General features: G+C 46.3%; 1 non-coding gene across 1 annotated transcript in view; it reads right to left on the bottom strand.

Annotated features, from left to right (window-relative positions):
* Positions 1 to 25,898, bottom strand: part of LOC8032728 — a 50,710-nt gene extending 24,812 nt beyond the window's left edge. The window contains exons 1-8 of the transcript XR_005715390.2: positions 25,240 to 25,898; positions 23,926 to 24,027; positions 15,542 to 15,697; positions 13,387 to 13,549; positions 10,804 to 10,930; positions 10,349 to 10,449; positions 9,336 to 9,550; positions 7,175 to 7,291 (exon numbers count right to left, since the gene is read on the bottom strand). This is a non-coding gene — a transcript (solute carrier family 22 member 21). The remainder of the gene's footprint in view (positions 1 to 7,174; positions 7,292 to 9,335; positions 9,551 to 10,348; positions 10,450 to 10,803; positions 10,931 to 13,386; positions 13,550 to 15,541; positions 15,698 to 23,925; positions 24,028 to 25,239) is intronic.
* Between the last annotated feature and the right edge of the window lie 1,868 nt (positions 25,899 to 27,766).

The following is a 27,766-nucleotide window of genomic DNA, read 5'->3' as shown; positions in this document are numbered from 1 at the left end:
GGGTGATGCATGGCAATAAAATAGCCAGAAAAGAATTTGTAAAGACAAAGTTGCAGCAAAAAGCAGGACATCACCTATTTATCACATTTAAATGAAAACTACAAGGGCATAACAAAAAAGTAACATGCATTTTTTTAAAGCACTAAAATAAAAATATGTTCACATAATGTATACTAATTTAAAAGTAATGTTCATTATTTTAAATAATCACCTAAGGACTGTAAATGCATCTTGAAATATAACTAACTTGTCCATGCGCATATAAAAAATTCCCTCAATTCTGCACCTACCGTATAAAGTGGAATATAGGTTGAACCGGAATATAAGTCGACTCCCTAATTTACAAGTTGCAAAAAGTGAAAAAAGAAAAGCTTTTATGGCAAGAAAATGCAACGTTACCTTGGTAACAAAACCGGCCAAGTATACGGAAGGACGAGGAAACACGGCATTAATTTAATTGCTTTGCACGCAATAAAACAGGAAGTGTACGAACGCTACAACTCAGATGCTTCAAAACCTTCGTCCGACGACGAGTTCACTGAAGCAATTCAAAGGGACGATGCCGTCCCTTTGAATTGCGCCCTTGAGAGCCCGGAAACACGAGCGACCTTGACAGCTTTCGTAGGAATGCACTTTGACGTTACAGGTGGCAATCTGGCGCTCAGACATCAAATAAAATTTGCCACCTTTGTTTTCAATTCGAGGTACACCGCATTCCTTCCACAAAATGAAGTTTTCTTTACCTTGCTGCACGCCGCCCGCTTTTGTCTCTGCTAAATCTAGTGGAAAACTTTCCCCGCTAAATGTAGCGGACAAATTTCCCCGCTAAATTTAGCAGAAAAATTTCCCTGCTAAATCTAGCGGAAAAATTTTCCCACAAAATCTAGAGGAAACATTTCTCTGGGGGCCACATGACCCCCCCCCCCCCCCCCCCCGAGAACACATGACCCCCAGTACCCTTCCCTCCTCCTCCTCCTCCTCCTCCTCAAGAGCTGCGCTCTAATTCGGCATTACAGGGAGTTGTAAACGGCTTTCATTTTTCCACTAATGACCGTTATATAAAACGAGGATCAACTGTTTCATGTCCATTTTCAAAAAAAAATTTACCTATATTCCGGTTTATACGGTAGTCGATGGTGCACCTTACTTTTTCATATGCCCTTGCCAATTACAATAGATCCTATTCTGATGTGATAAGAGGTAGACGGAATTTTACATTTTACTCGTCGTTTAGGTGATCACGGCGTCTCTTCTGGGATTCGTGGACTAATTTGAGCAAGTTAAATTTGGTATCGCTGAGCTCATCAGGGTGCACGCGCCGTAGCTCGTGGCACAGGTGGACTGTAAATGCCATTAACGGGTCCGTCACGTCCAACTGCTGTTGCAGAGGCGCATTCGCCATCTGCCTTGTTGATTCTGCGATGAGATTTAGCAGGGCAGAACTATCTAGTGGCTGAGGAGGCCCTGTCCTCCTTGCGCGCCTCCGAGCCGGCGGGTGGGGTGCTGGCTCAGCAGGAGCGGGCTGCTGTGCTGGAGGAGGCTGCTGGTCTGGAGCTGGCTGCTGCAGTGGAGAGAGACCTTCACAGCTGGTACCAGCGGAGGCTGGTTCCAGCTGTGAAGGGCGTGGCGGCTGATGGTCTCGTTCCAGCTGCAGCAGCACCTCGCATGTTGCTGACGGAGCCAGGTCATCCAGCGTTGTGTCCTATAGAAAGGACCAGGTCGGGACAGTTTCGTTAAAGGGGCCCCGCAACAACTTTTTGACTGGTTTTTCATTTGCACCGGACCTGAGTACACTGATCGTAGTAGCCTAATGACACTTTTCTTTTCTCGAATTCCGTTTTATTCTAAAAAGTTATAGGCAAATTAGAATTACAAAAACAAGCAAAAAATAACCTCCTTCATGACATTGTAGGTCGTGGCTTGAGTGGCCGTGAACTAGAGGAAGGGTGTGAGCTCATCGAGCGTTCACGGCTGCCGCACTCCGTGTCGATGATCAATACTTCGAAAAGTATGAATATTGCAGTAAATTTTGAAGCCAATATCAAATAGCGTATGATGTGAAACTAGTACTTGATAATTAGAACATTTGTGCAGCCCTACTCATCGCACATAATACTGTACTTTCTTAAGTTTCAGTGGCATCGCCAAGAATGCCACGTGCCAGACACTTTCAGTTTCCTTTTTGAGAACAGCTCCCTTTCAGCGCAGACATGGCACGAATTGTGCACAAATACAACCTTTGGAGCAGCATGTAGCATGGTTTTCGTTCTGACGCAGTTTGGCGAAAATGGCGCAACCGTTCCACCACTGCATGTGGTACGAGTAATGAAAACTGTAAAAAAGCCTTCAACCTAATTCAAGGTTAAGGAAGCAGAGTTTAGCACAGTAAGCTCTCACTTAAGCGAACGTCGGTTGAACAAATATTTTAGAATAACAAACTTTAAAATAATCCCCAAGCATTTTCCTATGCATTCGATGCAAAAATGTTTCAGTTAAAGGAATTAACGAATTTCGGAAAAGCTCATATTTCAGCCCAACAAACTTTATCGGTGGACCAAGGATTATTTTTGCAATCAGTTCAACGAAGTTTTGTGCTCTGCAGTGCTGGTGTATCAGCACTGCACTGTATCATCGCTGGCGTTTACAACACTGCCGAGGCAAAGTGGCGGTGCGGTAGACGAAAACGAACCATGTGGTGCGTCTGTTCTTCTTTGTCATTGGTTCCGTTCGGCCATCTTAGCTTTGGGTAACAACGGCAGGACGGCAGTTCGTGTGCCCACTTTCATAATCAGTACAACGAAGTGAAAGCAATTGCCTCTATCAGACAAGCTCAAAATCCTTCAGTGTCTGGACAACGGTCAAAGGGAAGTAGACGTTGCGAAGGACTATAGGATACCCATGAACATTGTAAACGATAGTGAAGCAAAAGTTGAAGCTTGAAAGAGAAACTGCATTCAATCCCAACAGGAAACGACTCTGCACAAGATATTTCGAGCCAGTGGATGATGCCCTGCAGGTATGGCATTGTCACAGCAACAAGCTGTGACAGAGGAAGTGCAAAAAAAAAAACATAGAGTATCTGGACTGCTTTGTTACTTCTTGCAATTTAAGAGTGCCAATGCAAATGAAAATTAAGTTGTTTTTTTTCTTCAAGATGAGAAAGTCAGCAACGTAGCTGTTATGCACTTTGTATATATTGATGTATGTGACTCCATAAATTGCATCTCACACTTTTGACTCGATGTATGCTGTACCCTATGCTGTTCCATATTCTAGTAAATATATTCAGTTTCTTTCAGTTAAGTGAACTATTTCCTTGGAGTTCACTCAAGTGAAGTTGTACTGTATTTAGCAACGCATCATCAAAGCCAAATGTTGACTGCCACATTTGTCGCATCCATTGAAACGCTGAAAATATTATTTGAGTGCTTTCAAAGAAGAAATAAAAAACAATTCACCACAGCAATAGCCAGGAACACCGCATACGGAACAAAAAGCAGCATACCGTATTTACTCTAGTAATAGCCGCACTATTTATGAATAAGGACCTTGCGCTTACTTTCCCACAGAACACATATACAGCCAATAATTGCATTGCGCATAAATAACATAGCGAATAACCAGATACAGAACACGATTCTCCATACAAATGCAATCGTCACAGATGGTATCTTCGCACAAAAACATTATCTCTGTCCTGTAAACAGCTGGAATCATGATTGGTGATCGGTGATTGGCAATCTTTGTGCTCTGCGGAAAAGCGAACCCTCACGTTTTCTTCATAAACAGTGCGACTCTCATTCGAGTAAATACAGTAAATGCCGTGGCATAGCAACATTGGGTCACGTCCAGCTGAAAAATGGTTGTGTCAATTTAACACTACGTATTCTTCTTCTACTTCTAATGCTTCACCCCTGTGTGCAAGAGTTGACTAGTCCATGAGAGTTGTAACAGACTATAGTCCGTTGCAACTCAAGAGCAGGAGACGGAACCCTCCCCTCTTTCCACATTGCCACAGCAAACGCTGGGGTCTGCTCTCCTCCTCCCTACCATTCACTGTACTAATAAGAAAGGGCTCCGTCTCCTGGTGTTGTGTTGCAATGGAATATAAAGCGCCCCATGCCAGATATCAGCGGCTCTGTCGGCATTCACATTGTCAGAGGCTGAAGTGTCTCAAATTGCACATGTCCATGGAAACATGTTGGGAATTATCAAGAAAGAATTGTGAGCAGCTAAAACATTACGTTGGTGCACTCCATGCCGTTGTCTGGCTCCGTGGCTTCATCAATGTCCTCGACCTCGGTGGAGTAGGCCTCCATGAGCAGGTCTGCGCACGTAAAAAACAAAGCATGAGTGTCGCTGTAACCGATAACTCCGGCAGAGTGATTAGGGGACAAGCCGCCCCTCACCTGTATAGTGCAGAAGAAATAAAAGGTTTTGCACGCATGTGATATATTTTCTGTCAGACACATAGCACATTTTTAAACCATCCTGATGGTATTTTTAATGACCTGAAATTATATGGTGCTTTTGACATAAAGATGTGTTATGAATGCAGGCATTGCCCCCTTTATGTTCATAACCAATGCAATGAACTGGATAGGGGGTTAGGTGCATAATGGGTATCACTGCACGTACATAATGCAAATATCAATAGTCGCACCAAGAACAACTGATTTATTTATTCTTTTTATTTATTTATTATACCCTCAGGGCCGAAGCATTACAGTGGGGGTGGGCAACGGAAGTACAAAAACGCTAAAAATGGTTAGTCCGGCACAGATCATGAATAGTAACTTGTTAGTGCTTCTTTAAAGAGAACAAAATCGCCAATGGTCGCAATGGGTGAGGGAAGGCCGTTCCATTCACGAGATGTTTTTGGGATGAAAGATTTGAAAAAATATTTGAGATGGAAGTGGGTATACCAACTTTGCAGCAGTGATCGAGGCGAGATGATACGTATATGGGGGCACTGATTAGTTGCTCTTTCGAGAGTGAATTGGCATAGTAAATTTTATGAAATAAACAGAGACGGGAGATAGTGCGACAAGTGGAGAGATAGTGCGACAAGTGGAAAGAAGGGGCAGTGAGAGACTAGCTTTCATGGATGTGACGCTTGATGTACGATGGTAGTTTGATAATATAAACCATGCTGACCGCTTTTGGATGGCTTCGAGCGCTAATATGAGGCTTTCTGCACCGGGATCCCAGACCGAGCATGCATATTCAAGCTTTGGTCGCACCAGTGTTTTATAAAGTAGTAATTTTAACGATGATGGAGCTAGAGAAAAGTTACGTCTTAAATATCCAAGCATGCAGTTACTGTTATTAACAATATATTTGTTGTACAAAAAGTTAGGAACTCATTTAGAACTATTTAAATTTCACAAATGACATCATGGAAGTCCTGAAACAGTTTCATCATTTAGCCACCATGTCACTAGACTGCAGAGGTTTTATGAAGCACAGCTTCTCAGCTAAGAAAAGCTCGTCATTTTTAATATGTAAGGAAACTTGCCTCTGGGGGTAACCCTGGCCCCGGTTGGCTGAGCCGCAGGGCCAGCAGCAGCTGATGACGACGGCCCACTCGTACTGGCGGGCGCTTTGGGTCTGGTAAAAGAAACCGAAAATGTGAAGCATTCATACTAAGAATCAGATGCACTGGTTACAGTAAAAGATCTAGCATAATACCGTCGGTGCTGGATCTGGCCCTGCAAAAAACTGAGCAGCTTGTAGAGGGGCCATGTCGGCTCCCTCTCATCATCTCTTCCAGCTCCACTCCGGCTGCTGGTTTTTTTTTTTGAGTTCGCGGGCGAACTTGGCACGTAGTGCCCGCCATGCCTGAATGCAGGCGTCCGAGTCTCTGCCTGCAATGGAGAAAGCAAATGCTGAGAAAAAGGAATGTCATTTTTTGGCAGGAAATAGTCATTGTATGATAGCAATCCTAATTAAACTAGGTTTCACATACGTTGTGAAGCTTAGTACCGACGTACTGTGTCCACCATGCTGATATCTGATTTACTGGAAGCGTTTACTTCACTCTGCGAATTTTAAAACACAAATGGTACTCCGAATCCTAATCTACTTGTAACTACCACCGCTGCAATAAGCAAAATTATGTCTGAAGTGGTTCGATCTGCCTACATGCTTTCTCGTCACGTCTGGACGCCAAGCAGAAGTTGATGCATCCAGAATAGCGACTGACAGCGCGAATGCCGCATCATCAGTTGCTTGCCGAAAAATAACTTGCGGCTGATGATTGAGTGTTCGCTAGATTTGCACGCTCGTGCGTTTGTTTTTCCTCGGCGTGTGCTCTCATTGTTTACCCGACGAGTACTTTTACCCGCGTTTTCTTCAAGGAATGGTAGTGTGTGCATGCGATTTCTTCTTTTTTAACGAGTTTGTAAAAACGGAACGCATATTGGTATACTTGCACGCCGCATTTATTTATTGCTTTTCTTCGGGGTGGAGGGTCATAAAAACCCAGGACACATTACATAATGAGAATCTGCCGACGGCGAGCAGCACTCTGCGAGCACGAACGGGCCGCGGCCGACGGCCCCGCGCGAGCTCGTCCGAGTCTCGACAATACGCCGCTCGGACAAACACAGTGAATCGGGATACAGATAAGCAGTACGGTGGGTCAATATGACCTTTTAACATGTCACAGGCAATATTAAAGCGCCGAAAAATCGAGGACACGGGGAAAAACGCAACTGTTTGCTTCCTGTCTCCGTCCTTTTGGCGCTTTGAAACCGGCGTTCTGTACTGAGACAGTACTCACCGACAGCGATTCCAATGGCGTGCCAGGAGTTGGCACGCTTAACTGCGTCCTTGTAGTCCAGGCGGCGGGCGTTCCACAGCCACGGGTACCTTTCTACTTCATTGATGAGGTCCCCCTCGGAGCAGACCTCACCCGCGTACCTCGCCTCCGCCGCCATCTTGTCAGAACGATGCGACGAGGCGGGCACGTCGTGATTGGTCGGTTGTTTTGGTTGTTTCGAACGCATCGGGGAAAGTTGGGCTCGCTCCAACTCCTTGCGTCGCGAACGACACGCGCGTGCGTCCCTCCGTCGCTATGGCAACTGACGGTTGCAGACCCTTGGAACGGTCGTTTCGGTTGTTCCGGTCGTTCCGGTCGCTACGGACGCATGTGTGTGAACGGGCCTTAAGGCTTGAGACCGTACAGCCGTCGGGTAAACCTCGGCAGCGTGCAGGTAGCCCACATTGTAAGCCATTGTCAGGGCCATTCGGGCAAGCATAAATACCAGGGTCTCGACAGTGGTTGCACCTGCACAGTAGAAGGTTTGGTTGCTTGTTGAAAAACAAACTAAAGTTGTTGGAACGGTGAAACATTAACCAAACTGAAGGGAAAGTGGAAGGAAAATGGGAAGTGCGGGTGCAACTCTGGAAGGTAAAGGCAAGTTCAAACAAGGAAGCAATAAAGCAGGGGTTTCAGGAGGTAGATACTGGACAGTGGAAAACACTGTCACAGGAAAAAAAAGGGGGCATCGTGTTTAGATTAGATATATTATCGAAGGTGATAATGAACTTATGTCCAGAAAACAAAACTTGTATCAAAACGTATCCTTTTTTTTTTTTTTACAAGTTGGCATTATCAGTAATATGGAGCTGTAGTCACTGACAATGTGAGAACGGCAGGCAGGCGCTTCAGTATCTTCAACAACGCTTCGGCGCGCTTGCAGCCAAAGCACGACGGAAGGAATTGTGCACGTGATTGGGTTTGGGCGTTCGAAAGACACACCCTGCTGTTTTCAGTTTGTCAGTGACGACGGCTGCTTTCAAATACCTTTGATGTCAGTTCTAACTTCCAGCTGATGACAACTAAATTAATCTAAATTGCGTGTTTTTTACAACATTATGCAGTTCTTATATTTCAGAGTTGTACTTATATGCAGCTTAAGACATTAAGACTAAGACTTGAGACAATTAGTCTAAGAATGATGCACCAATTAGGTGCATCAGTAAAAAGAAAAAAAAATGGGTGGACGATTACATGACGTGATGCGAATGGACAGCGTCAGTGGTGCGACATTTCAGTGATATCGCGTCGTGATTGGAAATTACGGTGATGTTGCGTCGCGCGGTGTCTCGGATAAACCACAACTGATGACACAGAGCAGCTAGCACCAAACGCGCTCTCACGGACACCCTGCACAAATCCCTTGGTGGCGCCAGCGTGTCCATTCTTCGCTCGGTTACATTCTCTTCTACGTGGCGCTTCATGTTCACGCACATCTTGATCCTGACGTCGAATGTGTTCCACCCTAACACCCACGGTGGGATTGTCGGCTCCTATACATTGACGACGTTCTCTCTCGGGTGCGTTTACACCGTTGAACAACCGCGCCCCAGCGTATGATTCGGCCATCCCATTCTTGCGTCCGAAGGCGAGGAACAGCAGGTGGTGAGGAGCGCGATCACATGACCCCCAGCGTAATCGTGATTGGCCGAATGCGCTGAGCCTCAACAGCGACTATTCTATCAGTGTTTTTCTCCTTCGCTACGGTAACCGTGAAGCAAACCCCGCAGCTGCTCATGCGCCCCGCCAGCCTTGTCTGCATAGTTCAAGGTCTTGTGGCGGATTACGGAGCGCTATCCGGGTGCTTAGCGGACTGCGGAAACGGTCTACTACAATAGGGAGTTTTCGTAGACCGCGCTGCCCCCTCCGCTAAGCGTTCCGCAACGAAGTTGTTACTGCGCCTGCGCGCCGATAGCCTTGACTGTGGAGTTCCCGCTATCGTAGCGGGTTGCGGAGTGCCTTGCGGGACGGCGAAAACTATCTACGAAAACTCCCTAATTCCCCAGTATCAGGGAAGGGTCGAGGGTATCACTGCCGTACTCGCCCTTTCCCGGCGCCAAAGCCAACTGCGATAAACGCGCGCATGCTGTGTTCGTTATCGGAAACAAGACACTCCGACACTGTAAAAAGGTAAGGCGGTGCTCAAAAAGGATGCATGTACACCATTGGCATCACAAGAAGGGGGGGGGGGGGGGGGGGGGCGGCTTGCCCCGGGAGCAGCGCTCAGGCAGCTTAGGGGGTGCAGCTAGGCAGAGAAGTGTCGCGGCGGGCCACGAGAGTAGGGGAAGGGGGGCGGGGGGGGGGGGGGGGGGGGGCGCGGCGAACCACTGCCTTGGGTGCCGCTGACCCTAGTGACGTCACTGACTGATGCTCACCATAAAAAGGCCCGATGCAAAATAAACTGCTGCAAGACATTATTGGGCTAGAAGGGTACATTATCCGCATGCGCAGTAGCGTCGTCTTTTGATGGAGACTGTTCCAGTTAAGAGGGGCCCTGGTTCAAGTGTGTTACCTGCAGGCACCGAGACAGCGAAGAGGTACGCAAACGCCGCAAGCGAGTAAGTGGTCATCATAGTGGGCCTCCTTCCCCAGCGGTCGGCAAGCGGCAGTGCGGTGGCTGTAGCCACAATGTCCACCGCGTTGACGGCAGTTGTCATCAGGAACGGGTTGTGACTGGCATTGGCAGCATACAGTTGTCCCGCCATGTACACTAGGCACGCCAGCATCCTGGTAGTGGCACACACAGTCGTCAGGAGGGAAGTACTATCAACTCACGTGAGGCATATATTACTCTGAGTACTAAACATAGATTGCAAGTGTCGCCATTACTGGGTACTAACGGTACCCAGTAATGGCGGCACCCTAAAGAGGAGGCACATAATGGACGATACAGACGCGATTGTACCGCCTGTATCCTGCTTTTGTCTCCTCTTCCATATATGAAACAGAGTTAATCTGATGACAGTATATAACTTGTTTTTCTAAATGAAATAATGTCCTTAGTGCTCAATACAAAATTGGGCTGAATAGTATCTATCTATGATTCTGAGAAAGTAATACAAATTATAGCTGGTTTGTTCACGCCACCGCTGACGCAATGCATCGAGGGAACTTTAGCCGTCTTTGCACGTACGCAACCTTGCTGGAGCTTTGCCCGTACAGGGCCCGAAACTGCACGAGTCGTCTCGGTCACTGTCGCCTACCTCCTGTGAACTAAAGTTATGGCGGCTTCACGCATGCGCCGAACGCTTAGAGAGATTGGTCCATTGGAAAACCATAGATTGATAGAAAAAAAAAAGAAAAAAAAACGGAAAAAAACGAGAACAAACATAAAAAAGCACCAGGACAAGTTTATTTCAATTCATATATTGACAAAGGTGGTGGAGCTCTACTCAGGCTGTTTTTCTGCTTTAGACAAGTACGCTTCAGCACAGGCTGCAAACTTTATGCTGTGTGACTTGTGTGATAGTTTTGTTATGTGACTGAAGTTGGGATCTGTAACATTCTCAATGTCGACAGACTTACCAAGCAGCAAGAGTCAGAATGAAATTTTTTCGGAGGTTGGGTGTCTTCAGCATGTCCGTTGGAGAATCTTTGGGTTTCTGAGATTCATTTGGAGCAGGGAACTGCAAGGACCACGAAGAAAATAAAGCGATAACATAGTCATCTACTAACCAAGATGCAATTTTCATCACGTCAATACAAGGGAGAAAAGGCAGGCTAGTGAGGTTTTACTTCCTGAAGGCCTGTTCGATACACCAGCTCAACGTTCTCATGTTACGCCACCGCAGGGACGCTGCTGTCGGCATTGCGCATGCGCGGACACTTCACCGCAAACGAATCTCGTGTTTGCGCACGCGTCGACACCATGCCGACCATGCCGTGGGCACGCAGGCCTGTCGCTGGTGTATAACGGATGCAAACTGCACCAAACGTCACACGTGGCCATCCGTTCAAAGCAGGAAGCAGTTTAGACTTACTCGACATTTTCCCATGAACTCGTCCGAGAGCACCTTCCCGTTCACCTTGGCGATGAAACGGAGGATTTTCTTGGCTCGCGCTTCCTTGCCACGAGATACCAGCCACCGGAGGGACTCAGGCACAAATCTACATGGGTCCAATGATAGGGCAAATGAGAAGAAAGTAAAAAACTTCATTATTTTTCCGTGGTCATGTCGACCATAATTTATTTCCCCTCCTTTCAAAAAATCAACACAACGCACATAAAAAAAAAAAAAAAGCAACGAAGACGAAGCTGACGAAGCTAAGGGGTGGGGTATGCACAAGACAAGCGCGAACCTCCCGAAGTTCGAGTTCGAAAGGTTGCGAAATGTTCGAACTTTGCTCAGGTTCGAATTGGAAATGTTCACAACTTTAGAACCCCGCTAAGGTTCAATATCGAATAATTCGGAAACGTTAAGGTTTCTGAAAGCTCGAGTTCGAAGATATCAAATTTTGTTTTATAGATAGATCGAAAGAATTTGAAAATTTCAAATTTATTGAAGATTCAAGTTCTAAAAATCGCATATTTCGCATATTTTTCGAGGTACAAGTTTGAAAAAGATTGTAAGTTTCGATTTTAGGTTCCAAGTCTGAATTTCACGGATATGGAAATCAAATTCCGCAGTTTCAAACTAAGGTTTCATAAATTCATATGAATTTATCACATGACCCCTCCCCCCCCCCCCCCCCCCCCGCTCCCTTTTCCTCTTCCCGAGGGTGGGTAAATATTATAAACCACGGGGCCCCTCGCGCGGAAAACGTGATTTTCAGTTTACTATAAACACCCGACAGATAAGTTTCTATAACAAATGTAGAAAGATACCTGGCAGTTTTGCGAAAGAAGCGATACATTGTAAATGTATTTCACTACTTAGAAACCTTTTTTTTTACTGTATCTCGATACAAAGATACGGATACCCGAAAGTATATCTAAGATACTATAGCGATACTTTTTCTTTTTTATCGCGATACTGCCCAACCTTGATCACGGCCAGACTGGAAGCGCGCGCTCTCCTTCTCTTCTTACGGCCTTTGCAATTGGAGCAATCGCCACCTCCCGCCGCAATTCGCGGGGGGCGCTGTCACCTCACCCCTGGTAAAGCCCCTCGATATGTTTTCGTTTGTCTTTGCGAGTAGCGCCAAATGCGCGAGCGCACGTTGCCCAGGTCTCGAGCGGCCCTTGGAAGCAAATGGCAGCGCAGCACTGAAATGAGCGGCCCTTGGAAGCGAGTGGCGGCGGAACACCCGCTCGTGGCACGTGTCTTGCGCATTTCCACAACAATGGTTGGCGGTACTTGTAAAAACACATTTATCAAGGGGCTTTAACCCCTGGGCTACCCTTTGCCGTTTGCACAAAGCGCGCCTGACAGTGTATCTCAGCGCTGTCGCAACTTGCGGCCGAGATTTTTATAGCCTTTGACACGTGATACTTATGTTTAGACCCACAGCCACTATCTAATGCGCTTCTGATGAGCCCAAAACGGTGAATATTTGACGCACGTCTCCGAGAGATTCGGGAGTAAAAAGTAGTAAGTAGAGACAGCGAATGCAATTGCGGAAAAACTATACTCGTATTTACCTCCAAGACTTGTGTTGCAACTCAAGAACAGGGGGAGACGGACCCTTATACGTGGAGGAGCTTTAAATCATAAATAATTCGTACACTCTCGTGAAATGTAAGCAGGCCCAATCTATCTATTGCCGTGGTCTACATCATCATTTCATAAGCCACACATGAAGTCGGCCAGCTGCTCTAGACGATCGAGTGTGTCTGTACAATTTTCACACAGTGCATATTATAACCTAAAGTGCTTTCTCGAGGGCTTGTGCACATATCCAGTTGATTTTTCGTTTCTGTCCGTGATCGTCTTCGCATGGTTAATCAGAAGTATTCTGAGGAACCGTTGCAAAAACAACAACCTACGAAGCTCGAACACCAGCGCAAAGCAGCTCAAAGGGACTCTATGAGTGGGGTGAAGTGGGGTGGTTGCGCCCCTGGCGGCAAGCAAGTGGACTACATACGGAGAAAAAATGCCATTGACTTCCGGGCGATAGCAAAGGCCGTAAGAAGAGAGCGCGCGCTTCCAGTCCGGCCGTGCCTTGATGCGGGCCTACATATCAATACCACGTAATTAAAACAGGGAAGCAGAAGGGCAGATTTGTTGCTTCTGCCTCCCTGTCCCTAGGTTGAAGAACGGTGGACTAATAAAACCTCTAATCAGAGGAATCAGAGTGTTACTTTCGCAAGGTTTCTACTAGTATAAAAGACATAGCGTGCAGCATACGAGCACCGCAGACATGTATGACAGGATTATGTGCGGACACACATATGTTGGAAGCATGTTTACTTCGTGCGTATACTATATGCTCCGAACATTGTCTGCGGTCAGTCCTTGTAGGACAATGTGACAGGACATTGTACAAGTAAGACGCCTCGGTCAATGCCTCTGAAGACTGTAGTTTGTGCGATGTATTAAGCAGCTGTGACCGCGGCACTGGGAACGATGAGTAGGCAAATAAATAGAGTGAAAAAGCATTTGGCAGTGCGCCATGCCCCTTACAGGCAGAAAAAGGGTGCTGCCAGCGGGGGAAGCGCTGAGACGAGCGTCCTCCAGTCGCCGATGTAGTAGGCCAGCCAGGGGAACGCAGCTCCAACGAGGGGGTACGAGAACTGGAAACCGCTCAGCACCATCATTCGCCGCTCCGGAGCCACATACTCCACCACTGCATGCCGAAGACAAATGGAGCGTTGCCAATGCTGTTAGTCGTAGAAATGCCGTCGGAACTTGGAAGATATATTCCGTATCACGCTTTCAAGCATGAAAGCCTGTTATGTTATTCACACATTTTTATACGGTTGGACACATGACGCCCAAGATTATTCAGGTTCGGCGTGGCTTACAGAAATGTCAACGAATGATTTCTTCAAGCCGTCTTTTAGTGTGACGATCGGCGAATGCCCCTTGCAAAACAGCCAAAAACTCCCGACACAAAAAATACGTCAAAAATTAGTATATATATATATATATAACTAAGAAGAAAAAACCCGTAGTGAAAACAGCAACAACGGACGATATATATATATTTGATATATCTGTCCTATAAATATACTGGGTGCTTTTTGTTTTTTTTTTTAACTTAACCGATTTGTTTTAAAAAATGCCGTGAAAGTTACACTGATGCGGTTTGTGCGGGTGAGCTATACTTCCAGGGGGACATAGTATAGGGGGCTAACCGTAACGGATCAGACGACTATATATTTAAAATTCGTGAATTAACTTTCTAATTATTGACAATAGACATATGGTTCCAAATAAAAACTTGCTGAGCGTCATCGAAAACCACTGAATCAGTAATTTTCAGAAGAATTTGAGCGCGTGAGAAGCGTAGTAGTGCACTAAAGTTACCACTCGTGGAGCAGGTACAAGGCTGGGGCTAGATAAGAGACGGAAAAATCGCGCGGGCGCCTTACCGCAACCGCTAGCCTTGTACCTGCTCCACGAGTGGTAACTTTCGCGCACTATTAGGCTTCTCACGCGCTCAAAGTCTTTATGAAAATTATTGATTTCGTGGTTTTCGATGACGCTCAGCAAGTTTCTAATTGGAACCATATGTCTATTTTCAATAATTAAAAAGTTAATTAACGAATCTATTTAATTAACCGACTGATCGTTACGATTAACCCCCTATACTATGTCCCCCTGGCCGTATAACTCACCTGCACAAACCGCATAAGTGTAATTTTCACGGCTTTTTTTAAACAAATCTGAGTAACACAGAGGTCTGGATGGAATGATTTATGGGTAGACGCGAAGCTAGCTGATGATCATGATGATATAGTGTATCGATGACAGAGAGATGCCGATGATGTTTAAATGAAGCTCATGGGTGAGGGGATGATGTTGCGCGTAATGACGGCCCAGTGTTGTTTAGTGGACTGCTGGCTGGGCCGGTCTTTTGTCCAGCTGGTATCACGACTCACAAAATTATACACCAGCTTGAGGATTCATACTCAGAAGTTGTATGACTTTTAAACCTTTTCTTTAGGGGCGACGCTCCTTAGGGGCTAGCCATGTCCGTATGTCCGTCCGCCGTCGGGTGCACGTGCTCCTGTTCGTGAGCTCACGCGCTCACGTGCTCACGAGCACGTGAGCACGTGCTCTCGTGCTCGTCTAGGGCAAAAAAAAAACAAAAAAACGCATCTCCACGTGGTGAATGATGTTGACTGGGGCGAAGCTCTGGTACACTGTAGCTCTGGTGGTGCTTGTCTGCGTAGACGGCGAGCCGCAGCATGCCGGGCTTTTCGTTCGTTTTCATCCATGTCAGAAAGAGAATGTGTGGTATGGAACGTGGTTATATACGCATTTGAGCATTTGACCGCAGCGTGACATGGATGAAAACGAACGAAAGGCTCGGCATGCTGCGGCTCAGCGTCTACGCAGACAAGCACCACCAGAGCTTCGCCCCAATCAATATCATTTATTATGTGGAGATGCGGTTGTTTTTTATCGATTCAATATGTTGTAAAGTGGCATGTAGATGGTGCAGTGCGACTGATACCCTTAGCGTTTCATGCGCATCACGCAGTAGTGTCTACACAGCTGCACTCCAGAACAGCCATCCGTATACTGGAAACGAGAGGAGCCTCCGGGGACAGAGCGGGATTTCGATCCACGAGTTAGGGTAGACATCCACACTTTGGCTCCTCTCACTCACCCAACACGAAGGGCGTGATGCTGAGAGCGAGCATCACGAGACCCAAGAACACTCGGCTTAGGACGAAATGGAGGAAGCCCTCAGTGAAGAAGGTGTACAGTCCAGCGCCACCGCACAGGAGGTTCACGCCGACGATCACCAAGACCCGGCCGTACCAAAGGTGCGTGGAGATACCAGAGTTAAGCCGGATACCTAATTTCCATGCAGAATACATCAATGAATACGTTACAAAGATGCGTAATTAACTCAGTGGGTAAACTAATTTTGTAATCAAATGGTATATATATATATATATATATATATATATATATATATATATATATATATATATATTATATATATATATAAAAGATTAAAGGCAGCTGGTTTTGTCCGCAAATTTCACTTTTTGTTTCCGATTTTGTTTTTCGCTCGTTTTTCTTTATTGTTAAGGTAAACCGACAGCTATAATAGCCATTCCAGATACAAAGACCGTCACAAATGAATGTTTTGTGTATGTTCGTCACTGATCGGTTCATCAGTGGTCGTCTCTATGTAACAAGGTAAAAGTAAAGATTTCTCGTCGATCGTGCACGGGGTGGTGCGCTGGCTGGAGGGTGGCTTTTTTCCGGTGGCTTCAGTGACGCTCACGACTCGGTGGTTGGGTAAATAGATATTTACAGATTATGAACAACTTTTTACAAAACAACGCAATAAAACGTCGCGCTTGGCGTACTGTCGCTCGTGACAGCCCAACGCCAACAATGGCGCCTCGGCGCCGCGCCAAATCCGTTGCCACGCACGGCAAGCTCTCTGCCTCGCGAGACAGAGTACGCGAAGGCCCTCGGGACCGCGGGAGATAACGACTTGCTCCGCGCACGGGTTCGTTCAAACTCAATTTCTCCAATTCCCCCTCTCCCCCCCCAGTTCTCAGAGTGGGGGGGCAAGGCATGTATTTTGCCCCCCCCCCCCCTAAACGGCCGCCACTGGGCAGGGCAAACACTGGCCGGCGACGCCCATGGAATACCATGAGGCACCGGCCCCCGACCCGCGCGGGCATATTTTTAACCCGCAGGCGATACAAACCCTAGCAACGGCGCTCACGCCAGAATGGCTGGTTCGTGCAGCCTTGCTCCACGAACAAGGCTCCACGGTCTCCTTGCGGAATCCATCCGCGAGATGTGGGCCGGACGGGCTGTCCGGACCAGAACGTAGGCCCTTACACAAAATAACGTTTTGCTTGCTTGCTTGGAGATAGGCGCTGCCGCCGTCGACATAGGCAGCGGATGCAATGCGAGTTTCCGAAGAGGTAGCATAACTTAGTGGTGAGATGTCTGCCTCATATGTATCAGACCCGGGTTCTATTTCTGGTGTGGGCTTACTTCTTTTTATTTTTTTTTCCTCGAACATTTTGTTTTGTCGAGGCATTTGGCGATATTTACGGCATTTATTTTTTACCGTTAACAAAAAAAAAAAAAAAAAAGAAAAAAAAAAACAATGTTGTTGACGATACATCGCTGAACTAAATCGTATGGGATTCCATTTACGGAAGTGCATGGGGGACAGCAGGGTTTGGGTTGCCGAATGGACACCGCAAAGCGGCGTGTACAGTGGGAGAGGGGGGGGGGGGCTAAGTGGGTTAATAGATTAGTAATTAGCAGCCGCACACTGTCGCCGCAAAGCGGCGTGAACGCAGGCGCAGGGGTGGGTTAACGCGCTTCGAGTGATACACGCGCCGTCCGAATCCGAAATTTAAGTTCCCGCGCGTTGCCGAGCAGCCCATCCGGCGCGAGCGTCGTTGCTAGGGGGTCTATCGCCTGCGCCGTAAAAGGAGCCCGTGACCAAGGCGCCCGGTGCGCATACACAATTGGCCCTCTCCTCCCCTCCCCTCCCCTCCCTCCCCCTCCCCCCCCACACACTCCTTTTACAACGCCTACACGCACACACGCCGTAAAAGTTAGTGATGGACCGAATCTGCCGAACTTCAGATTCGGCAAAATTCCGCACATACCGATATTTTGAAGGAAAGTTCGCCAAAGATTCGGCAAATGTCTGCCCACGCGCGCGAACGCGGCGGGGCCATGGATCGCAAATGGACGCCGCGCAGTCGCGCGGTTACCATTTCACAGTTTACTACAACCATCGGTTACGGCGAGGTCTGGAGTAGGCTACACGGTAACTGTGCGTTTGTGAGCTTTTGCGGGTATGGTTCTCTTCAATATTTCCTGCCTCAAGAACAGAAGATCGACCAGCAATTTACGCAGTCCACTGCGCAAGTGACAAATGATGCGGTGCATTCTGGATAACGTGATTTTCATTTGACCTCTCCATTGATGCAACGAGATAGTTTAAACATTGACTGACAACTGACAATTACGCTCAGTGTGCGCAGGCCACTGCCGACAAACGGGGCAGAGTCACGAGAGCTTGCCAGAATGTATGGGATGCATCTGGCATTCTCGTCATATTGTGATACATGTTTTGTCGCTTCGTTTCTTTCCTTTCTACATACTTTATGTAGTGTGTATATTCTGTACATTTATTTGTCTTTTTTTTTTTTGATATGTGGTGGCGGGCTGGCAGCATAAATGTTCAAGGTACTCAAAAAATGTAATTAAGTTAAGTTACTGAGTATTAGCCTCAGAAGTAATTTGAGCAGAGTAGAAATTACTCAAATGGAAAGTAATTCAGTAAATTACTAAATACCGTAAAAAAATAGCGATTTACTTATGAAGTTACTTTTACTTTTTCTATGCTAACAAGGAAGTACATACATAGGTTTTGATGTGTGAGTGGACAGTGCTGTGGTGTGCAGACAGTGTTTGATTGCTTACAGTGTTGCGTAAAGTACGTCTGAAAACTACCTGGAAGTTCAAAGTAAATGAGAGGTTATGTACTTCAAGTAAAGTAGTAAGTACACCGGGTGCAATGTACTTTAAAAAAACATACTATAGATACAATGAACTTCCAAAGTAAAGTAGAAGTACTTTTTAACACACTCTTTCAGAATGCCCTTTCATTCCCTATACATCGTTTTATTCTTATTTTTTTTTTTTGGCCGGTATGCAATGCTTTAGGGAAAATCGGTGGTGCATCAGTTTTTTTCGGGAAAAACGCATAATCGAAGGTGCATCAGTTTTTTTTTTTGTATTTTTTTTTAAATGCCGGCGACTAATATACCATAGAGCAGGGGTGGCCAAACCGCGGCTCGCGAGCCGCATGCGGCTCTTTGCTGGTCCAAGTGCGGCTCGCGGATCCCTGGTAAGGGGACCCCCCCCCCCACCCCCCCCCCCTTCTTTCGCCCCTTTCCGCGTTTCCTCAGAAAAAAAAAAAAAAGAAAGGATCTCAGAATAAAGCACACTGCAGCTTGCAGTTTGACAGCATTGTACTCCCATACGTACAGTCGTACAGCCTTGTGCCCCCATACGTACCGTCAGACTCTGAACAGAAGTTAAATTTGCCCCCCCCCCCCCCCCCCCGCGGCTCTTAGAAGTTCCGTGGTTTTGTTTGCGGCTCTTAGGCCAGGCCAGCCTGGCCACTCCTGCCATAGAGTAATTGCTTTATTCTCGCTAAAGAAGCATTTAACACAATCAACTTATAAGGCACTTATTTGTATAAGTCTTATAGCCGCCATTTCTACACTCAGAGAAATGACCAGATGACGTCTCGAAAGACAGCACAAGCTACATACAGGAGCACCAGATTAACTTCAAAGCGGGTGCTGCACTTTGTTACCTCCTTTGAGTGAAGACGCAGTATGTGCACCTCCTGTAGTGGGCAAGAATTCCTACATTGGGGAGAAGCGGGGACAAGCCCTTTCTTCAAATGCGTCAAGTCTCCTTGAGCTTCGGGATACAAAGAAACGCCAGTATTCGGAGATAATCCCACAGTTACTCGGCCTCTCTTGCGCCGTGTCTGTTCGCTCCCCGTGCCTCGTAGCAGTGCGTTGCAGTGGGGGGCTGGTTAAAATTTTGGGGGGTTTTAGACTATCCAAATTGCTTTCTTTCGTCCCCTCTTTTCTACGCCACATGCTTCCCCCTCTGCAAATATCAGTTGATCTTCCAACATCTTTCCTCTGTTGATAGGCAAAACAACCACTAAAATTAGAAAGTAATTTGTAATTTGAGTGGAAGTCACTCGGAAAAGTAGTTAAAGTAAACTACTAATTACCAGAATAGAAATGTAATTGAAAGTTACTAAACTACCAAGAAAAGTAGTTAAACTACAGTCACTTGAGTAAAGTAGTTGAACTACGTACAAGTCTCGCTGACAGGAGCTCTGCGTAAGGGTTTTCGCCTATCTGCGTAGCCCCGCACACCATCACATGCAAGGGCCAAGAAAGGTGTAGTTTTACTGCAGAGGAGAAATCAGCAGGGTCAAAGATGGTGACAATGGAGGATGGGGGACTGTTCCAGTCGCTGATGGCTTGAGGAATAAATGACCGATTGAAAGCGTTAGTAAAGCTAGAAATGCGTTTGATGGTGCAGACGTTGTTGAGGCGAGAAGATGTTCGGTCGGGGGGTAATAACAAAGTGGTTTTGAGGTCGGGAATGTGGTAGTAGAGTTTATGAATAATGCACAGCTGAGAGACTTTCCTGCGAAGCTGCAAAGAGGACATGGTTAGTTAAGTTTTTAGCGCTGAGACACTGAAAGAAAAGTCATAAGTGGATGATATGAACCGAGCAGCTCTGTTCTGAACCGCCTATAGGGTATTGATGAGGTACAGTTGATGGGGATTCCAGATGGTTGAAGCATATTCTAATTTTGGCCTGACCTACGTGTCAAAGGTTAGCTTACGGACAAAGGATGGAGCGCTTCTTAAGTTACGTCTGATTAGTCTAAGAGTTCTATATATATATAGATGAATCGGCAGTAATGCCTTCAACGTGGTTATTCCAGGAAAGGTCAGATGTTAGTCTTACACCAAGGTATCTATGCACAGTAGCGGTCTCAATCAGATCGGCCTCCAAAAAGTAATTAAATGACAGGGTGTTTTTTTTTTCCTGGTGAAGTGAATTAGTTTGCATTTAGACTTGTTTAATGACATGATCCACTCTTTGTACCAATTGTTAATTTTATCTAGATCTTCCTGAGGCTGGTTATTATTTTGCACACAAGTTAATTTGTTATAGATGACACAGTCGTCGGCGAAAAAGCGTATTTTTGAAGAAATCTCAATGGTAATGTCATTAACCAATATTAAAAAGAGTAAGGGCCCAAGTACGAACCCCTGGGGAACACCAGAATATACATTTATTAAGGAAGATTCATGATCATTGTGGACGTGAGCTGCACACGGGAAAAAAGAAAGTCACGAATTCATGCAAACGGTTATTGGTCGAGGCAAAGAGATGATAGTTTAGAAAGAAGGCGTTGATGGGGGACACGGTCGGACGCTTTGGAAAAAAAAAAAAAAAGAACTGCGTCAGTCTGGACGTGACATTCAAGGTTAGTGTGCAAGTAATGGATGAAGTAGCAGGGCTGTGTTTCGCAGGAAAGTACCTTTTGAAAACCGTGCTGCTGTTTAAAGAAAAGAAATGGGATGATAGGTGCCTCATGATATTAGAGTAGAGCATATGCTCAAGTAGTTTGCAAAAAATTGAAGTCAAAGAAATAGGGCGATAATTAGATGCGGAAGAGCGGCTGCCCTGTTCAAAGACTGGGATTACCCTTCCCACCTTCCGGTCAGATGGAAAGCAGCTTTGAGATAAGGACTGATTAAAGATGAGTTTCAAATACTCAGCGGTGTTTCTTTTAAATTTTAGACTTGATGTTATCGGTTCCAGCGGACGAAGTAAGTTTTAGTTTATCAATCCATTTTTTTTAATACTGGAGGAGTTAACGTTAATATGATGCATGCGCTCGTAAAGCTCTTCAGGGAGAGTGGGAACGGAGTCCAAGCACTCGTTAGTAAACACTGATGAAAAGCATTCGTGAAACACAGAACTATCATGCTCGACGTTGCAGATCCGACATTCCTAACTCTCCCATCTTCCTAAAAGTCTGTGTGTGTCCTAACACCAGAAACTGGAATTTTAAAGGTTAAAAACGGCACGTTGCGAATATGGAACGCGCACTTTCATGCAAAGCTGACGTCAGTGACTCAAATCGAAAAACATGCATATTTACGATATTGTTATCTCTTCTGGTGAAGGCTCAGCAACCGTTGCATCCGGTTTCGCGCACGAAACGGTGACTCCCAGAGAAAGTAAGAACGCAGTGATTGCCTTTATTTTAACAATATAAACACACTTGCAGGCGTGCGCTGATGAAGCCTCAAAATCAAAACTCTCGTAGCGTGATTCGTGACTGCGCCAGCTACTACCCAACCTCGTTGTCACGCCACTTTCTGCAAGCAAACACTAAAATTGCCAGTAAACACATAAAAGTGACATCGATACAATTATCTTCTAGAATATCACCTTATTTAGTCATAACTGTTTCAATACGCACTACATGTTGTATTTATATTAAGAAGAAAAAAAAATATGTTTCGTCAGAAAAAAACAAAATATTAATGTTAAGTCTGGTAATATTGTAATTTTGCCGAATCATTGACAAAACTTTAGAAAAGTTCGGCAAAAGTTCGGCCCATCACTGGTAAAAATATGCGACCAAGGGGGGGGGGGGGGCGGGAGGGTTCGGTTTGTGTCCCCCCCCCCCCCCCCACACACACACACACACTCAAAAGGTACGCCACTGAACGAGCCCGTGCGCGGAGCAAGTCGTCATCTCCCGCGGTCCCGAGGGCTCCGCGTACTCTGTCTCGCGGGGCAGAGAGCTTGCCGTGCACGGCAACGGATTTGGCGCCGAGGCGCCATTGTTGGCGTTGGGCTGTCGCGAGCGACAGTACGCCAAGCGCGACGTTTTATTGCGTTGTTGAGTAAAAAGTTGTTCCATAATCTGTATCTATCTCTTTGCTCAACGACCGAGTCGTGAGCGTCACTGCAGCCACCGGAAAGAAGCCACCCTCCGGCACCACCCCGTGCACGATCGACGAGAAATCTTTACTGTAACTTACAGCGGCTCTACTCTGGCGCACGCAAAAAACTTATACAAGAATGAATGACACGGGACCAGAGGCCTTCTCACAGAGAACAGGCAGCACAGTATGCTACATGGCGGGAGGACTCCTTTACCTTCCTCAGTTATTCTTCAACAATTCAAGGGCAACAAGAAGACGTCTTTGCAACGTATGTTTTTCCCCTTGTTTTGTGTTATTTTAGCTTACCATCGACGATGTACAGCTTCTATGCGCGCACTGCCAACCAGCTTCCACTAACCGCATTTCACATAATTAAATAATCTTGTTGTTCTTGTCAGATCACACAACGCGTGATTGACCTAATCATTGGAGGTACTCCCGTGCACCAATTTGCTTTTCAACTCCGAAAAAAAAAATGCACGGTGGAAGATGGCCGCCAGCGCAAACTCTGCAAGACAAGTCAACAGTATGGCGGCCTAACTGGTGGCCTCTTGGATGCGGACATATTCATCATCCACGTGAAGGGACGTTTCCAAAGCTCGATCGCACGTGCTTGTTCACACGAACGGGGACATGGTAGCGGCCACAAGTTGTGTTTACAAAAGTGGCCATATGACTATATATCGTCTTGTCACCTGATCGGGAATGTTAATCGCATATGATCACAAAACGTCGTCTTTAAGACGGATTGCAAAAAGGTTATGTGAAAGGGAATTGCAATGCAAAGTAAAAAAACAAAACAAAAAACAATAAACGAGGGCGCAGAGGTCAAGACAGGAAGGTACAAATGAGCTGTAGAAAAGTCTCGCAACACAGTCGGTAAGCGTCATGGTCAGGGAAGGAAAAGGAAAAATAACGATGCGGCATTCATATTTGTGCAATCTTTGTTATTATGTGGGTCATGGGCACAGGTCACATGGAAGTCCCCAAGTCCTGAACTCTGAAATACCTAAGACTTGAAAGCAACTGTGGTAATTTACATGCTTTGCCCTCTCGACTCTCCCAGGGAAGAGTCACGTGAAAATGAGGAATAAAGGTTGGAAAGACAAGGAGAAAGTAGGGCAAAAGAAACAAAAGGCACGAGCAGCCAAAGCAACAGAGGTACGGAGCAGCGAGGGAGGAGGCAAAAGAGGGGAAAAGTGAATGTAACAATGCCGATTTAGCACTTGTCGTGAAGTGTTCTACATTGGGGTGTAAAATGCAGAGACGCGTGTGCTGTCGGTTACTTCTAAAATAGCTTTAGTTGTGCAATCTAAGACGAATAATGTATCGTCTCTACCTTCATTTTGTTGAGCTTTGTCGTCGCGCGAGCGTCAAAAACACAATAAAGGGGACAAACTTGATTCTGGAGATTCCGAACAAGTTTGTAAGCTTTCGCAAATAACAGCCTACAGTTGTGCAGACGGCAGCACCGTATACCTGTCGCTTAGATTCCCACAGATGAGCACTCCTACTGCCGTGGACACCCAGAAAACGGTGTTGGCCACGTAGTTTTCCAACTGTTCTCGCAGACCCAGTCCATCTGAAACATAATGTTTTCCAATAAACGCATTGCACTCGATCCTGCCTGTATCCGTGCGTGCGTGTTTGAGTGAATATATGAACCGCGTACAATTGTTTTCGCTGTGCCCAGTGCACAATTACATTGTGTAATTTTTTTCTGACCAAGAAACGCCACGCGCGGACCTGCGATTTTGATAAGTTCACCTTAATATATTCAATTGTAGCATACTTGCTTCCTCGTTAGATGATGGTATGAAAGCAGGAAGTTGCACTTTTTATCGCCCAAGTCTACTCAAATAATCGCCGGAAAAGGTTCATTCGGTCGGTTCACGGGAGAGTGCACAGTAACCGCAAAGGTTGTGTCTGTCATTGTTGTCACATACCTCCGCATTCGCAAAAAAACATTCTCAACACGTGCTTCTTCTTTTAGAGCGCAGCTCTTATGCGCCCGTTCCCGGCTTGAGCGGCGTCGCCGTCGCCGTCGCCGTCGGCGTCGGCGTAACCGCGCGTTGCATCATGGGACGTTTCCCATGACGTCACGACCTTCACGTGACCTTCACTTCACAAAGCCTTCACGAGTGACGTCACGAGTGACGTCACGAGGGGGACGCAAGGAGGGCAAGGACGATGGGGAGGAGGAGGGGAGGAGAATGAGAGGAGGAAGGAGGGGAGGGGGACGAGGAGACCAGGAGGAGGAAAAGACGCATACCTCCTCTCCATACCCCCTCCTCCTCCTCAAGAGCTGCGCTCTAATTCGGCGTTACAGGGAGTTGTAAACGTCTTTCATTTTTCCTTGAACTACACACCCACAAGCATCACTGCAGTAAAGAAATAACTTCTTCCACTTTTGGCAAATAGGAAAATCTCCAAAGTGTGGTATCGCTACCATGACTGTACCCCTGTTCATCGAAGAGAACCCGGCTGTAGGCTGTACAGCCGGTCGGATTGCCCGACTGTATAATTTACACTTATCCAAGCACAAATAATTAAAAAAAATTAATTTGGTTACACCAAGAGCGAGGCTTTCGAAATACTTTTCGTTTCAGATATTTATTTCCAAATGGAACCACCCCTTCCTGATCTCACCATTCATTCAGTAGTAATCTTCCGGCTTCAGAGTTGCATTCGATACTTTTTTTAAGTACCTAGCAGCATTTAATTATCTGCTTTGCTTATTTTTCCTTTTGAGAATATATCTTCATCATATTATTTGTCTCACTAATCGACTTACCTCAGAGACGACGCTTGGATAGATGAGCGAGAAGTCGTACTCCCAGCCGAACTGACACGACGTGGTTTCGAGGTCAACGGACGGCGCAGTCGTCGAAAAGTTCACTGATGCACCAGTGCCAGCCTGAAGCCATGGCGGAGCAGCGTGGCGTTCACGTCGTACATCCTGCACTGGCTCAAGCTTCCGTCCGATTCTCGGGGAAGGGCCACGCCAAGGATGGCCTCCCCAGAGACGTTGAGGCCCTCGTACAGGTGCAGGGGAACCTTGCAGCGGTGAGGGGGCACCAGGAAACTGAAGATGTGCGCGAAGAGGGGCATCACGCGCACGGGGGCAACGAGAACGCAGAGGTAGGTGATGAGCAGGTACTGGAACAGGCCGAAGTCGCCGGCCTGTCGCAACGCTTCCTCGGGCTGCATGTCGTCGCCACTTTAGCTCCTGTTATGATGATTGCTGAGAATCCTGGAACCAAAGGCGCACAGCGTCAAAATGTAAGAGAAGAATATATTATGTTTTAATTTTGTTGGGTCGCGCTCAGAAAAACACTAAACATGTACCGGGTGTTTTTTTAATAACATATTAGTTTTAAGAAAGTTGTGGAAGTTACATTTATTTATGCGGTTAATTTGTACAAATGAGTTATGCGGCCAGGGAAACATAGTATAGGGGGCTAATCGTAACGATCAGCCGGCTAATCAATTAAATTTAGCAATTGACTTTTTAATGAATGAAAATAGACATATTGTTCCAATTAGAAACTTGCTGAGCGTCATCGAAAACCCCTAAATCAACTCCTTTTAGGAGGACATAAAGCAGGGGCAGCATTTTACGGCCTTCTAAAAAAGTGCTAAATTTGGACGCGTTTCTAGGTTGCGCTATCTTACTGGAGCGCATAGAGCACATCATTGCGCCCGCGGTCCTGCCCCTTGGTGGTCGCGGCGCGGAGCCATCCCCTCGCCTACCTCGTAGCATCATCATGGAAAGAAGTTGGGCGCACGTGTGTTGCGCGTCTCAGCCACTAGGGAGCAGGACCGCGGGCGGACAGATGCGCTCCGATAAGAAATCGAAACCTAGAAACGCGTCCAAATTGAGCGTTTTTACGGAACGCCATAACACACAGCCCCTGCGTTAAATCCTTTTAAAAAAAAGTTAATTTAGTGGTTTTCGATGACGCTAAGTTTCTAATTGGAACAATATGTCTATTTTTACTAATTAAAAAGTTAATTATCAAACTTAAGAGGGCGCGGTACCTCTATTTATTCGTCCGTTTCAGCCACCAGATGGGGCGCGGCTCGAAACATGGTTGAACGCGCAACTTCTAGATGGCGCCAGTATCGAGGTGTGAAAAGGCCCGCGTTATCCGCTGCGTGAAATAGATCCCGAAATGTGCCGTGTTCTCCCGGCGGAGGAAGTTTCTCCCTCCCTCGCGCGCGCTTGGTATGTACGCGCGGTGGCCGAGTCCGGCCTCTGGGCTGTGTGATGCAGTGGGTGGCGCTCGTTTCTGTTCGGAGGTAGGAATAAAAATGCCGGTCCCCTTTTTTACGACGCTCGTTTCTATAGCTTGTTCTTTTTTTTTTTTTTTTTTCAAGTGACCTACAGTACCGCTTGCTCGAAATCGTCCTTTGCGGTGAGCGATTGAGAGTCAGGTTAGCATTTTATTTGGGTCAGCACTACACGTTCAATGGAGACCTGGGGCGGCGATGTAAATATGCATTGCTCCCCAAAGTGTGTCCAAGGTGCGCAATGACAATTGGAAAGGGTATTAAAGGCGCGCGACCGTCGGTTGGTAAAATACGTGCGTTAGATTCACTTATTCAGTCTAATCATTTTTGCCGACGTCTTTTATCTGTTTCGACAAATGACATGGTCGAGTCTATTGATAACCTTAGCTAGATTGGACGTACGGAGTGTCCGGGCTTTAAATAAATTTGCTTCGTTTATGTGAATGAATAACTGTTTTCTCTTTTCCGTGCTCGGTGCTATGCAAAAATCGATGAGATGTTATGGTAGCTCAGTGTGGCGGCGTTTTGCACGCTGACTCGCTTTGCATTCGCTGTGCACAATATGTGTTCAGATGGAATGTGCCAAATCGTATTTCCGATCGATATGACAGATTTACTTTGCTACAGTGTTAATTATATTTTCCTGATTTAAACTGGTTCGTCCCTGATCTGAGCCTAAGTTCAAATTCGAAGGGCAGACAGACTTAGCGTCGTAACAGCCATAATGGGCAGAAAGAAATTAGTACCATGAAAGAAAAACAGAAGGATACGAGATGGCTCAGTGTTATAGAAGTAATGAGTGTGCAAAGAATGCCATCGTACGTGTTTTTTTTTTTTTGTTTTTTTTTAACTCTCCGCATCGCTGGGAAACGCTCAAGGTACCAGCAAAGACAGCGAGCTGGCGTGAAATTTCCATCGAGCGGAAAACGAGTGTCATTTTTATTTCATCATGCGCTTTCATTTTGATATGGCTCGAAATGGGCGCGAAATAGTAACAGGTAAGGCAACAAAATTTAGATGTTAGGTCT

This window comes from Ixodes scapularis, unplaced genomic scaffold (assembly GCF_016920785.2).
Source record: "Ixodes scapularis isolate PalLabHiFi unplaced genomic scaffold, ASM1692078v2 PGA_scaffold13__105_contigs__length_92229423, whole genome shotgun sequence".
NCBI classification, from domain to species: Eukaryota; Metazoa; Arthropoda; class Arachnida; order Ixodida; family Ixodidae; genus Ixodes; species Ixodes scapularis.
The sequence above is the reverse complement of the archived record's forward strand: the minus strand, read 5'-3'. Positions and strand labels throughout refer to the sequence as shown.